This window comes from Oncorhynchus mykiss, chromosome 17 (genome assembly GCF_057628025.1).
Source record: "Oncorhynchus mykiss isolate SJ-2025 chromosome 17, ASM5762802v1, whole genome shotgun sequence".
In the NCBI taxonomy this organism is placed as follows: Eukaryota; Metazoa; Chordata; class Actinopteri; order Salmoniformes; family Salmonidae; genus Oncorhynchus; species Oncorhynchus mykiss.
Genome location: NC_143038.1, coordinates 64,266,314 through 64,278,301, shown reverse-complemented (window position 1 = coordinate 64,278,301; position 11,988 = coordinate 64,266,314). Strand labels below are relative to the sequence as shown.

At 41.8% G+C, this 11,988-nt stretch overlaps 1 protein-coding gene across 4 annotated transcripts in view; it reads left to right on the top strand.

Moving 5' to 3' along the window:
* Positions 1-533: 533 nt before the first annotated feature.
* Positions 534-11,988, top strand: part of LOC110494674 (sodium-coupled neutral amino acid transporter 3) — a 58,572-nt gene continuing 47,117 nt past the window's right edge. For 2 of the 4 annotated variants that reach the window (XM_021569954.3, XM_021569950.3), the window contains exon 1: positions 534-1,065. The gene's annotated coding sequence lies outside the window, so the exon portion shown is untranslated. The remainder of the gene's footprint in view (positions 1,066-11,988) is intronic. The other 2 variants (XM_036950745.2, XM_090206300.1) reach the window with 2 other exon arrangements.

The following is an 11,988-nucleotide window of genomic DNA, read 5'->3' as shown; positions in this document are numbered from 1 at the left end:
AAAACAATTAATTTGTGAAGTGTCGCGCAGTTGGTCTATTCATCTGTCAGCTCAAACATTGACCTCTCCCCCTCTGGCCAGTCTAAAGGCTCTCTAGCCTTGTTGTTCTCTCTCATTTCTCACCATGAGGTATCTGATCCTCCCATTCCAGAGACATGGCATCCTCACAACAGAGACCTTGGTGACAAATCTCAGTATGGCACGGCAACCAATTAGGCTCTTTAATGGGACTCCGTCAAATATGGGTATAGTAGGCGACTAGGCGTGCATATCCAAGTACAAGTGCCTTGCATGAAGCCTAAGAATGTCAATTTACTCGATATTGCTCTCCACCCAGCTCTATAACATTTCATGATGTAAATCAGGGATGGGCAACTCTGATGGTGGTGGGGGTCACAAAACAATCTGAACTCATCATGAGGGGCCCATATGTAAATAGACAGGGCATGATGCTTGATTAACATATGTAGGATACGGTTCTGAGAGGTGTTCCAATAGCCTGCCAAAATGCTTCAACTAAGTCTACATGAGCCTACATGGCATTGCTGCATGCATATCGTATGGTTTGTATTGTAGCTACCTTAACCCAACACCTGGTGATCTCATCAGAAGGTTTGGACATCTTGGCATAATGGTTAATGTGTTTGCTTGACGAGTCCGGATCAGGGCTACCCACCGAAATCGCTACGGTACATTACAGGCAGTAAAAACTAAGGACATGAAAGTAACCCACCGTGCGTTTCCGATTATTTCCTCACCACGCGCACAGTGAGTGGGAACCTTGAACGAATAGAATAGATAGCAGACACCGACAGGGGAGGCGGAACTTAAAACAAGCCATACAGCTCAGCTATAGTCCATTTACAAATGCGGTTCATCTCTCAATGAACATTTTTATTTTACTACAAACTACATGAGATAATTGAGTGCGCGTTATTATCTTAGAGATAAAAACAGAAGAGACCGAGGAGTCAAGAAAAGAAGAGGACAGCGTTGAGAGTAAAGAGTTGTAAAATATATAATTAACCGCGGAATTAATTCACAGCGTGGCACTCGACTCATCTGGTAAGATTTTAACAGTATTTCAACGCTTGCCTCTATGTAAAGAAACACGATTCATTGTTCACTGAATTGTCGAATGTTTTAATTGATTGTTCCACAACTGAATACATAGTTCATTCAAAACTGAAGTTCAAGAATCTATTCCATTTATGAAACCCAATTGACGCGTACTGCCAACACGTTGGTGAAGACAATGAAAAAGAAAAATAACCATTCCTTATTCACATGAATGAGCAATGCCTTCATATACCATATACGATTTAATGTGCCTTATTTCTTATCCATTAGTTTAGTTTTCCCCCTCACAAATATTAATAGGCCTATGGCGTTACGCGCAAATGTCACCAACATGTGCCTTAGAAGAAAACTGTCAATTCGTTTCATTGTGTCTTACTCGTCCAGACCTTGGTGCCTTGAAGACTACATAAAAAACACACTTCCATTTGATTTTGCCACCTTCACAATATCTTGTGCACTCCATGTGTGTTGGCACATGTGACTCAAGTTTCATTGCCAGATAGCATAACCATTAAAAAAACAGAGCATGCATGGCCCCTGAGAGTACCTAAATGAATGGTATAATGGTCTATGTATATGATTTTGTAAGGAATAGATAGCAGACACCGATTTTTTTTAAGGAAACCCCCTCATTGAATGAGACAACATGTGATGGGTATGTGGGATAAATGATATCCATTGTGCTAATCAATTTATTTCTATTCAATCAGATTTTTTAAAGAGCAAGTCTCTTGTTGTATATAGGTCCCCCCTCTCCCCCACATAATGGAGCAATAGTACCTCAGACATTCTTTGATTTTAAACACGCTTTTTCAGGCCAGTATAAGTAGCCTTTGCCCATACTTTGTTGAAATATGAGTCCTGGTCATGTGGAATGTAGCAGTGGATAAGTATCATAGACCGCATGGGGGACCATTTATTTCCCAGTATGCCTACCTCCCACACTCCCACCTCAAAACCAATTATGTATATAAACCCTGATTGCTGATGCTATGTATTGGCCATTGAGAGGCTCTGAAACCACTGGTCGGCCGTATTGACACTCCCCAGAAGAAGCAGTCCTCCTTAGGAATGAATGTAATTCTACAGTATGTCAATTATATATTTTAAGTACTAAATTACATGTATTTAAGTGTGTTGTTGTTGTAGTGGGGACAGTAACAGAACTTTCCAAAAAATATACTTAAAGGAAAATGTTTTTATATATATTTTTTATGTTAATGTTTAGCTCATATACTATTGTTTAAATGTATGCTCTAGGGTGTCTGTAATATAATAAACATGGGAAAAAAAATTGTAGACGTTAATAAATGTATTTCTATAGCTTCCAAAATATGTTTTACAATGGTGGTTAGAAAGTGCCAAGATAGACGGGTGGAGGCTTCAAAACGGCACCCCCTTTCAGTCATCTAGTGTATATATAAATCAATGACCACGTTTACATGCTCAGAGTATTCCAGATAGTGGCTCATAACCCTCGTAAGGTCTTATTCAGGATAAGCTGTTTACATGCACCTTTGAAATCCCACTCACAAGTATACCTGTATCGATGAATTAAATAATATTTATAATTTAAGTTCATATGGGTTTAACAGAATGGTAACTGAAATCTGGACACTGACTATAGGCCTATAACATCTCACATGTAGTATAATATGATATTAACTCCTGCAGAATTATGCATTTCTTGCAGTAGAATTGTACAACAAATGTTAATTTTGTCTCGGAAACAGGAGTGGAGAAATATGACTTATTTCTTTCAGCACCTCTTGAGAAAATGCAAATGCATGTGTAATGTGTTACCTGTGACACTGTCAATGCAAACACACAGTCTTTCAACCTCATAAAATATGCACTCAAGACAAACTGAAGTCTTATCAGAAACATGTTTCATCGTTTCCTCAGCTTTTAATTTCCTTAAAACCGGTTAAACTGATGACATTTGGACATTTTGCACTTGAACAATCTTTTCACTGTTTTGGAGTTATTGCGTTTTCTCCCCGGTCCGTAAATGAAACAGAACTTTACCGGTGAGGTTGGAGAACAGGGCTGATAAGCAGGGCTCCAGTCATTGACCCCCCCCCCCCCCCCCCACCCCAACTAGGGCATGGCGTGTTGGAGTAGCTGATTGGTTGACCTGGCTCCGCATTCAAGATGGGATTGGAGGGGTGGCTGGTGGGTCTGTCCTGCGATTGGAGGGGTGGCTGGTAGGTCTGTCCTGGGACCAGGCTGGATGGGAAAGAGGCAGCTGTGCTCTCCTGTCAGTCTGAAGTGAAGAGCCCTGTGAATAGTTCTGTTTGAGCCCTGTGAATAGTTCTGTTTGAGCCAAGCCGCCTGCTCCGTTAAAGTGGAGTTTATTCTTATCCCAGTCCTTTCCCTGTCTGGCCCGGATGGGTCCCCTTCAGACATGACCTTGTCATTTGACATTCTGCATTTATATGGATCACAGGACAGTTACCCGTGTTTGTTTATATGTTTTTATGTATTGTTCCAGCCACCTATAGGGTCCTTATATAGCTGCTGGTGCCTGACTGAAGTTGTACTGTTGAGGTTTCCAGCCCAGCATATTCCAAAGGATGCCAAGCCATGCCATTGCTTTCATGAAGGAATGCTGATAGTAATGACTGTATAATTTTCCTAGTTGGTACAGTACTGTAGCATGTCACAGGCCATGTCTGAAATAATATTTAAATATTTAGATAAGATCATATTATGATCTTCCATGAAAAACTAACAATATAACAGCTGAGGTATAAAGCAGCTGTAAAGAGGCCTTACTGGAGCCTCACAGGGAAACTGGCCTTCTGGCTGCTGCTGTACAACTCCTGATATATCGCTTCATTAAAACACTACAGCCATTAAACTATGATTGCGCAGCTATGTATGAAGGTGTTTTATTCCGACAGGGGCTTTGAATAACGGGAGTAAAACAGAGTTCAGCATAGTGCAATCTCACACAGACAGAGACCGACAGAGCGTGTGATGTTACAGAGTCGTGTGAGGCAGACCTTTAGTTTGCACAGTCACAAGTGTAAGCCGAGCCAGTGGAGCTATCCTGACCTGGGCTCAGACCCAAAGTTGTGCCTCAAGTGTCAGAAGAAGCGAAGAAGGGCCTGGAGTCTTATTGCAAAGTTGCCCTGTGGCTAACACTCTGTTACTAGGCTGTTTCTTAGAGCTATATTCTAAGTAGCCAGCTAACCTCTATAATGAAGTAAGCTCAGAAAGTTTGCCAGAACCAAACCAGGGAGGAGGGAGGGAGTTTGCATCACAAAATGGTTTGTGTTGGCTTTGCTTAACCAGGTTTGTAAAAGGGAGGGGTTCATTTGCGTAAAACAATTTTCACATGTTGTCTTTTTACCAGGTTTGAAAATGCTTTGGTTGCACTTTGTTTGCTTGGTTTGAGGACAGGGGTAAAACACTTTTGTAGTGCACTCCTCCTGTGTCTGTTTGGTTGGATCAGGTTCTAGGTGAAAAGTATCTGTGTAGCTCTGTTAATATTGCTTACGTGCCTGGCACTCACCATATTCTAGAGCTCTTCTTATGACTCTTGACCTTGACTAACCTTCTGTGTGTAGACGTCACATTCTACACCAGTGTGTTGTCATAGAGCTACTACATCCATTAACCATGTGTTACTACACCATGCTATGTAAATTGAGAAATCATGTGACTAAACTGAATAAAAAGAAGAAGAAACTACACTATGATACCATCACATTTAAGGTATGACCCAGATGCAGACAGTGTTGAAGAAACAAAAGTTTATTCCTTAAATGGGGGCAGGCGAACAACAGGTCAAAGGCAGGCAGGGGTCAATAATTCAGAGAGGTGGGGTAAGTGTTAGATTAATTTACTTCTTATGTGTTCATTAACCAATTCAATTAAAACACTGTCTGTTTCTGAGAATTTGTAAGGTTCTTATTTGCATAAAATGGACAGAGACCAGCCACCAAAATTAGCCAATAGCGTTTATTCTCGAGAGCTCTGGTCATAATACCATGTACATTGGTTTATATACCTCACATTTCGTCATAAATGTCCCTCCTCCTCTCAGATACAATCGCAATATAGTTCACAAGCCTTCTCACATTGTCTGCCACCTGTTAAACAATCTACAACAAGCCCACGGTCTCTCCCCTCCCTGGGTAGGGACAGAATGTCCTGTAAGGAACACAGTATTCCAGCCGGTCTGACGATAGCTCCATTAGTTTCTAACAAGGAACATAAAGTCCTTGTTCTAATTCTTGACTAAAACTACACACATTATATTCAGTATTATGATTATAATAAGATTCATAAGGTACAGGACGGCAGGCAGTCTTAGGGTCAGGGCAAGCAGAGAGGTCAAAACCGGGAAGGACTCGAAAACAGGAGCAGGGGAACAAACGCTTGTAGGTTTCACAAACAAATCGAACTGGCAACAGACAAACAGAGAACACAGGTAGAAATACACAGGGGATAATGGGGATGATGGGCGACACCTGAAAGGGGGTGGAGACGAGCACAAAAACAGGTGAAACAGATCAAGGTGTGACAGAAATAAAGATTAATGCCATAAAGAATGATAGTAAAAAGATTTGGAACACCTTAAATTATATTTTTTGGGAAAAAGCAAACTCAGCTCCGTCATTCATTGAATCAGATGGCTCATTCATCACAAAACCAAATAATACTTTAATGTTTTTTTCATTGGCAAGATTAGCAAATTTAGGCATGACATTCCAGCAAAAAACGCTGACACTACACATCCAAGTATATCTGGCCGAATTATGAAAGACAAGCATTGTCATTTTGAAATACGGAAAGCCCCCTACCCTCGTGCCTTGAACCTCGCGCGCCCACCTCTATTTCAGTGGATACAGCTGGAGAACTGCAAGGCAATCCCATTGTGTGCCACTCGAGAGCCATGACCCATATGATGATATATATATATTGTCCTGCTAACAATAGGGTTAATAATATATCTGTGAGAATGTCCAAGGGGCTTTTATATAATTCAAAATTAATAAAAATAATAATCGCTTTGTTTAAAAAATAATATTTTGGAGATGATTTCGTTTTCAAATAAAGTCAAATGAGTGAGAAAAAGGCCACTCTTGAACATGGGGTGAGATATTGTTACTAATTTGTAAACAAAGCCAGTTTGTTATTTAGAATGATTTATTTCTGTTTTTAGAGGGAGAGAAACCAAAAACTACAGTCATATCATGGATCTCCCAGTTGAGACGGGCTCAGATATTGAACCAGCATCTGTAACAACTCAGGCTGCACTGTCTTAGACCACTTCGCCACTAAGGCACTGTACAATGTGACTGGCCAGGAGTAGGCTCCAGTACTACAGAGACACCAAAAGCATAATCAGAGCTCTAACTCCCCCTTGCGCTGGCCTGGAGAAATGAAGTAGTGACGCAGGGGACCGTACTAAACCACAAATTACCTCTAAGTCCCGCAGCAAAATCGCAAAACATTTAGTGGAGCAACCACTGTATGTATGCGGATGACTCAATACTATGCATGTCAGCTACTACAGCGACTGAAATGACTGCAACACTGAACAAAGAGTAGCAGTACGTTTCAGTGGGTGGCGGGGAATAAGTTACTCCTAAATATTTCTAAAACTAGAAGCATTGTATTTGGGACAAATCATTCACTAAACCGTAAACCTCAACTAAATCCTGTAATAAATAATGTGGAAATTGAGCAAGTTGAGGTGGCTAAACTGTCATGGTCAAAACATATTGATACAACAGTTGCTAAGATGGTGAGAAGTCTGTTCATAATAAAGTGTTGCTCTACCTTCTTAACAACACTATCAACAAGGCAGGTCCTACAGGCCATAGTTTTGTCGCACCTGGACTACTGTTCAGTTGTGTGGTCAGGTGCCCCACAAAACCTGCCACAAGGGATATCTTCACAGTCCAGAACAGACTATGTGAGGTGCACAGTACTACATAGAGCCATGACTACATGGCAGGGTAGCCTAGTGGTGTTGGACTAGTAACCGGAAGGTTGCAAGTTCAAACCCCCGAGCTGACAAGGTACAAATCTGTTGTTCTGCCCCTGAACAGGCAGTTAACCCACTGTTCCTAGGCTGTCATTGAAAATAAGAATTTGTTCTTAACTGACTTGCCTAGTTAAATAAAGGTAAAATAAAGAATATTCCACATCAAGTAACTGATGCAAGCGGTAGGATGTGATTTAAAGAAGAGATAAAAAATATACCTTATGGATCAGCGGGACTGTGAAGCCACACAGACATATACGTACAAATGGATTTTGTACTGTAGATATGTGGTGGTGGAGTAGGCACCTGAGGGCAAACAGTGTGTTGGGAAATCAGTGAATTTATTGTAATGTTTTTAAAATTATATCAACTGCCTTAATTTTGCTGGACCCCAGGAAGAGTAACAGCACTCAGAGGGTGTTCTTTAATGGAAGCCTCTCCTACATAATCCATAATAAATAAATAATACAAATGGTCTATGGAAAGTACCACAGCTATCATGGTTTTCCATTACAGTGGGATCACTGGGTTACATATCAAATATCATGTCACCCTGGCTTCAGTACATTTCAATGGTTTCCCGCAAGCTATTATAATTGTCGCCTGACGTGACAGAATTTGATGAGACGTGTAACAGAGAAGAACAGCTGCATTTCTCAATGTGGACTGTCTGTGCCCATGGCCCAGGGGCACCCCAATCCAGTCACACAGTCGCTGGATCCAGTCCACTTGGCTGTGTTCTGTGTGTATGTATCTCCGTGCACAATTCTCCATGTACACTTTTAAGGTGTCAGGTAGCCTAGCAGTTAGACTGTTGGGCCAGTAACTGAAAGGTTGCTGGTTTGAATACCTGAGCCGACAAGGTGAAAAACACAACCCTAATTTGGGAGGCGTAAGCCCAGGCAGTGTGAGAATGGGATGGTGGGTGAGACGTCTACAGTGTTCATCCCAGTTCTGTTGCTGGAAAACTCTCTCTGAAATACAAGGTAACAAACTAGCGAACAACTATGAACAAACTGCTGATGGGAAAAGCACATTACAGACAGCCCAAGGTTCATCTAGGGAGGAAGAGATGCAAATCCAAACTAGAACATTTTGCCCCACAAATGAATCGTCACACAAATTATGCCAAATATTTTATATTGGCATTATATTGCTGATTAACATTACTCACGTAATCACAAGCCGCATAACACAAGCGATGATGTCGTCATGTCAAAGCAAATGTTAAGTATGAGTTCATGTTTTTTTTTAAACTGTAGGTTGCATAACCTGCTTCTGCAACGAGAGAGACAATACCCCTCCTACACACACACACACACACACACACACACACACACACACACACCCTATTGTCAACTTTGCCATTGTGGACTGCAGAGGGTCCCATCCCATTCAGAGGGCTGCAGGCAGGAGGGAAAGTGATCATGTGTCCCTTTGTCTCTGAGCACTCAGCGGGCACGTGGCTAAGGAGGGTGAGGAGCAGGCACTACCAGGATCTTTGTGTTGGCACCTCGTGGTGGCTGCTCCTGACACACGGCCTGGGCAGTGGGCATCTCCTCATCCATCCACATGTGCCCATTGCCCACTTAGCCCCTCTCACCCCCGGCTCCGTGCTGGATTAATGACAGCACTCAGGCTCATTCAACTCACCTCATGTCAGAGGGGTGTCCTATGAAGCAAGCTAGATCTACTCAGGGTTTTCTAAAGCTGACCATTTTCAGTTAGTTTCACATTCCAGCTCAGGCTACATCTGTACTACGATATTGCTTGTCCGACCTGCCGCTAACACTAGCAAGTTTGTAACTGCTCGTGCAAGTCACACGTGGCTAGTGAATGCTGAACTTTTCATTGAGACAATGCTGAAACATCAATCCATGGGCAAGTCAATGCCACATTTTCATTTGTGCTGAAATCCTAATGAAAGTGAAGTTATCTTGTGAATTCAGCAGGCTATAGTGTGAAATAGGCTTTTAGAAAGTGTTGTCTGTATTTGATTACTAATCGTTAATGCTTTGGTGTTTTTATCACAACCATAAGCACTGTTTTTCCCACTCTTATCGATTGTATTGATTATACAGAAGTGTTACTGGCGTGAAGTTTAAAATGCGTAATGTGTAATATATTTTAACACAACTATTTTTAAACAAATAACATTTGATTAAAATGCACCATACCGGCTGTATTTCTGTATGGTTACTTTTACCCCCCAATTTCGTGGTATCCAATTGGTAGTTACATATTGTCTCATCGCTGCAACTCCCGTACAGACTCGGACTGCACTGCCCACTTAACCCGGAAGCCAGCCACACCAGTGTCAGAGGAAACACCATGCACCTGATAGTCTAATTGACATCATTTGAGTATATTGGAGGTGTACCTGTGGATGTATTTCAAGGCCTACCATCAAACTCAGTGCCTCTTTGCTTGACATCATGGGGAAATCGAAAGAAATCAGCCAAGACCTCAGAAAAACAATTGTAGGCCTCCACAAGTCTGGTTCATCCTTGGGAGCAATTTCCAAATGCCTGAATGTACCCCGTATGAACACCATGGGACCACGCAGCAGTCATATCTCTCAGGAAGGAGACGCGTTCTGTCTCCTAGAGATGAACGTACTTTGGTGCAAAAAGTGCATATCATCATAACGATGGTCATTATGGCCAAACAGTTCTGTTCTGCCAGAGGACATTTCTCCAAAAAGTATGATATTTGTCCTCCTGTGCATTTGAAAACCGTAGTCTGGCTTTTTTTATGGCGGTTTTGGAGGAAAAAGGGGGAGACTTGCAAGCCAAAGAACACCATCCCAACTGTGAAGTACGGGAGTGGGAGCATCATGTTGTGTGGGTGCTTTGCTGCAGGAGGGACTGGTGCACTTCACAAAATAGATGGCATCATGAGGGAGGAAAATTATGTGGATATACAGTGCCTTGCGAAAGTTTTCGGCCCCCTTGAACTTTGCAACCTTTTGCCACATTTCAGGCTTCAAACATAAAGATATAAAACTGTATTTTTTTGTGAAGAATCAACAACAACTGGGACACAATCATGAAGTGGAACGACATTTATTGGATATTTCAAACTTTTTTAACAAATCAAAAACTGAAAAATAGGGCGTGCAAAATTATTCAGCCCCTTTACTTTCAGTGCAGCAAACTCTCTCCAGAAGTTCAGTGAGGATCTCTGAATGATCCAATGTTGACCTAAATGACTAATGATGATAAATACAATCCACCTGTGTGCAATCAAGTCTCCGTATAAATGCACCTGCACTGTGATAGTCTCAGAGGTCCGTTAAAAGCGCAGAGAGCATCATGAAGAACAAGGAACACACCAGGCAGGTCCGAGATACTGTTGTGAAGAAGTTTAAAGCCGGATTTGGATACAAAAAGATTTCCCAAGCTTTAAACATCCCAAGGAGCACTGTGCAAGTGATAATATTGAAATGGAAGGAGTATCAGACCACTGCAAATCTACCAAGACCTGGCCGTCCCTCTAAACTTTCAGCTCATACAAGGAGAAGACTGATCCGAGATGCAGCCAAGAGGCCCATGATCACTCTGGATGAACTGCAGAGATCTACAGCTGAGGTGGGAGACTCTGTCCATAGGACAACAATCAGTCGTATATTGCACAAATCTGGCCTTTATGGAAGAGTGGCAAGAAGAAAGCCATTTCTTAAAGATATCCATAAAAAGTGTTGTTTAAAGTTTGCCACAAGCCACCTGGGAGACACACCAAACATGTGGAAGAAGGTGCTCTGGTCAGATGAAACCAAAATTGAACTTTTTGGCAACAATGCAAAACGTTATGTTTGGCGTAAAAGCAACACAGCTGAACACACCATCCCCACTGTCAAACATGGTGGTGGCAGCATCATGGTTTGGGCCTGCTTTTCTTCAGCAGAGACAGGGAAGATGGTTCAAATTGATGGGAAGATGGATGGAGCCAAATACAGGACCATTCTGGAAGAACCTGATGGAGTCTGCAAAAGACCTGAGACTGGGACGGAGATTTGTCTTCCAACAAGACAATGATCCAAAACATAAAGCAAAATCTACAATGGAATGGTTCAAAAATAAACATATCCAGGTGTTAGAATGGCCAAGTCAAAGTCCAGACCTGAATCCAATCGAGAATCTGTGGAAAGAACTGAAAACTGCTGTTCACAAATGCTCTCCATCCAACCTCACTGAGCTCGAGCTGTTTTGCAAGGAGGAATGGGAAAACATTTCAGTCTCTCGATGTGCAAAACTGATAGAGACATACCCCAAGCGACTTACAGCTGTAATCGCAGCAAAAGGTGGCGCTACAAAGTATTAACTTAACAGGGCTGAATAATTTTGCCCGCCCAATTTTTCAGTTTTTGATTTGTTAAAAAAGTTTGAAATATCCAATAAATGTCGTTCCACTTCATGATTGTGTCCCACTTGTTGTTGATTCTTCACAAAAAAATACAGTTTTATATCTTTATGTTTGAAGCCTGAAATGTGGCAAAAGGTCGCAAAGTTCAAGGGGGCCGAATACTTTCGCAAGGCACTGTATTGAAGCAACATCTCAAGACGTCAGTCAGGAAGCTATAGCTTGGTCACAAATGGGTCTTCCAAATGTACAATGACCCCAAGCACACTTTCAAAGTTGTGGCAAAATGGCTTAAGGACAACAAAGTCAAGGTATTGGAGTGGCCATCACAAAGCCCTGACCTCAATCCTATAGAAAATGTGTGGGAAGAACTGACAAAGTATGTGCGAGCGAGGAGTCCTAAAAAACTGACTCAGTTACTATAGCTCTGTCAGGAGGAATGGGCCAAAATTCAACCAACGTATTGTGGAAAGCTTGTGGAAGGCTACCTGAAACGTTTGACCCAAGTTAAACAATTTAAAGGCAATGCTACCAAATACTAA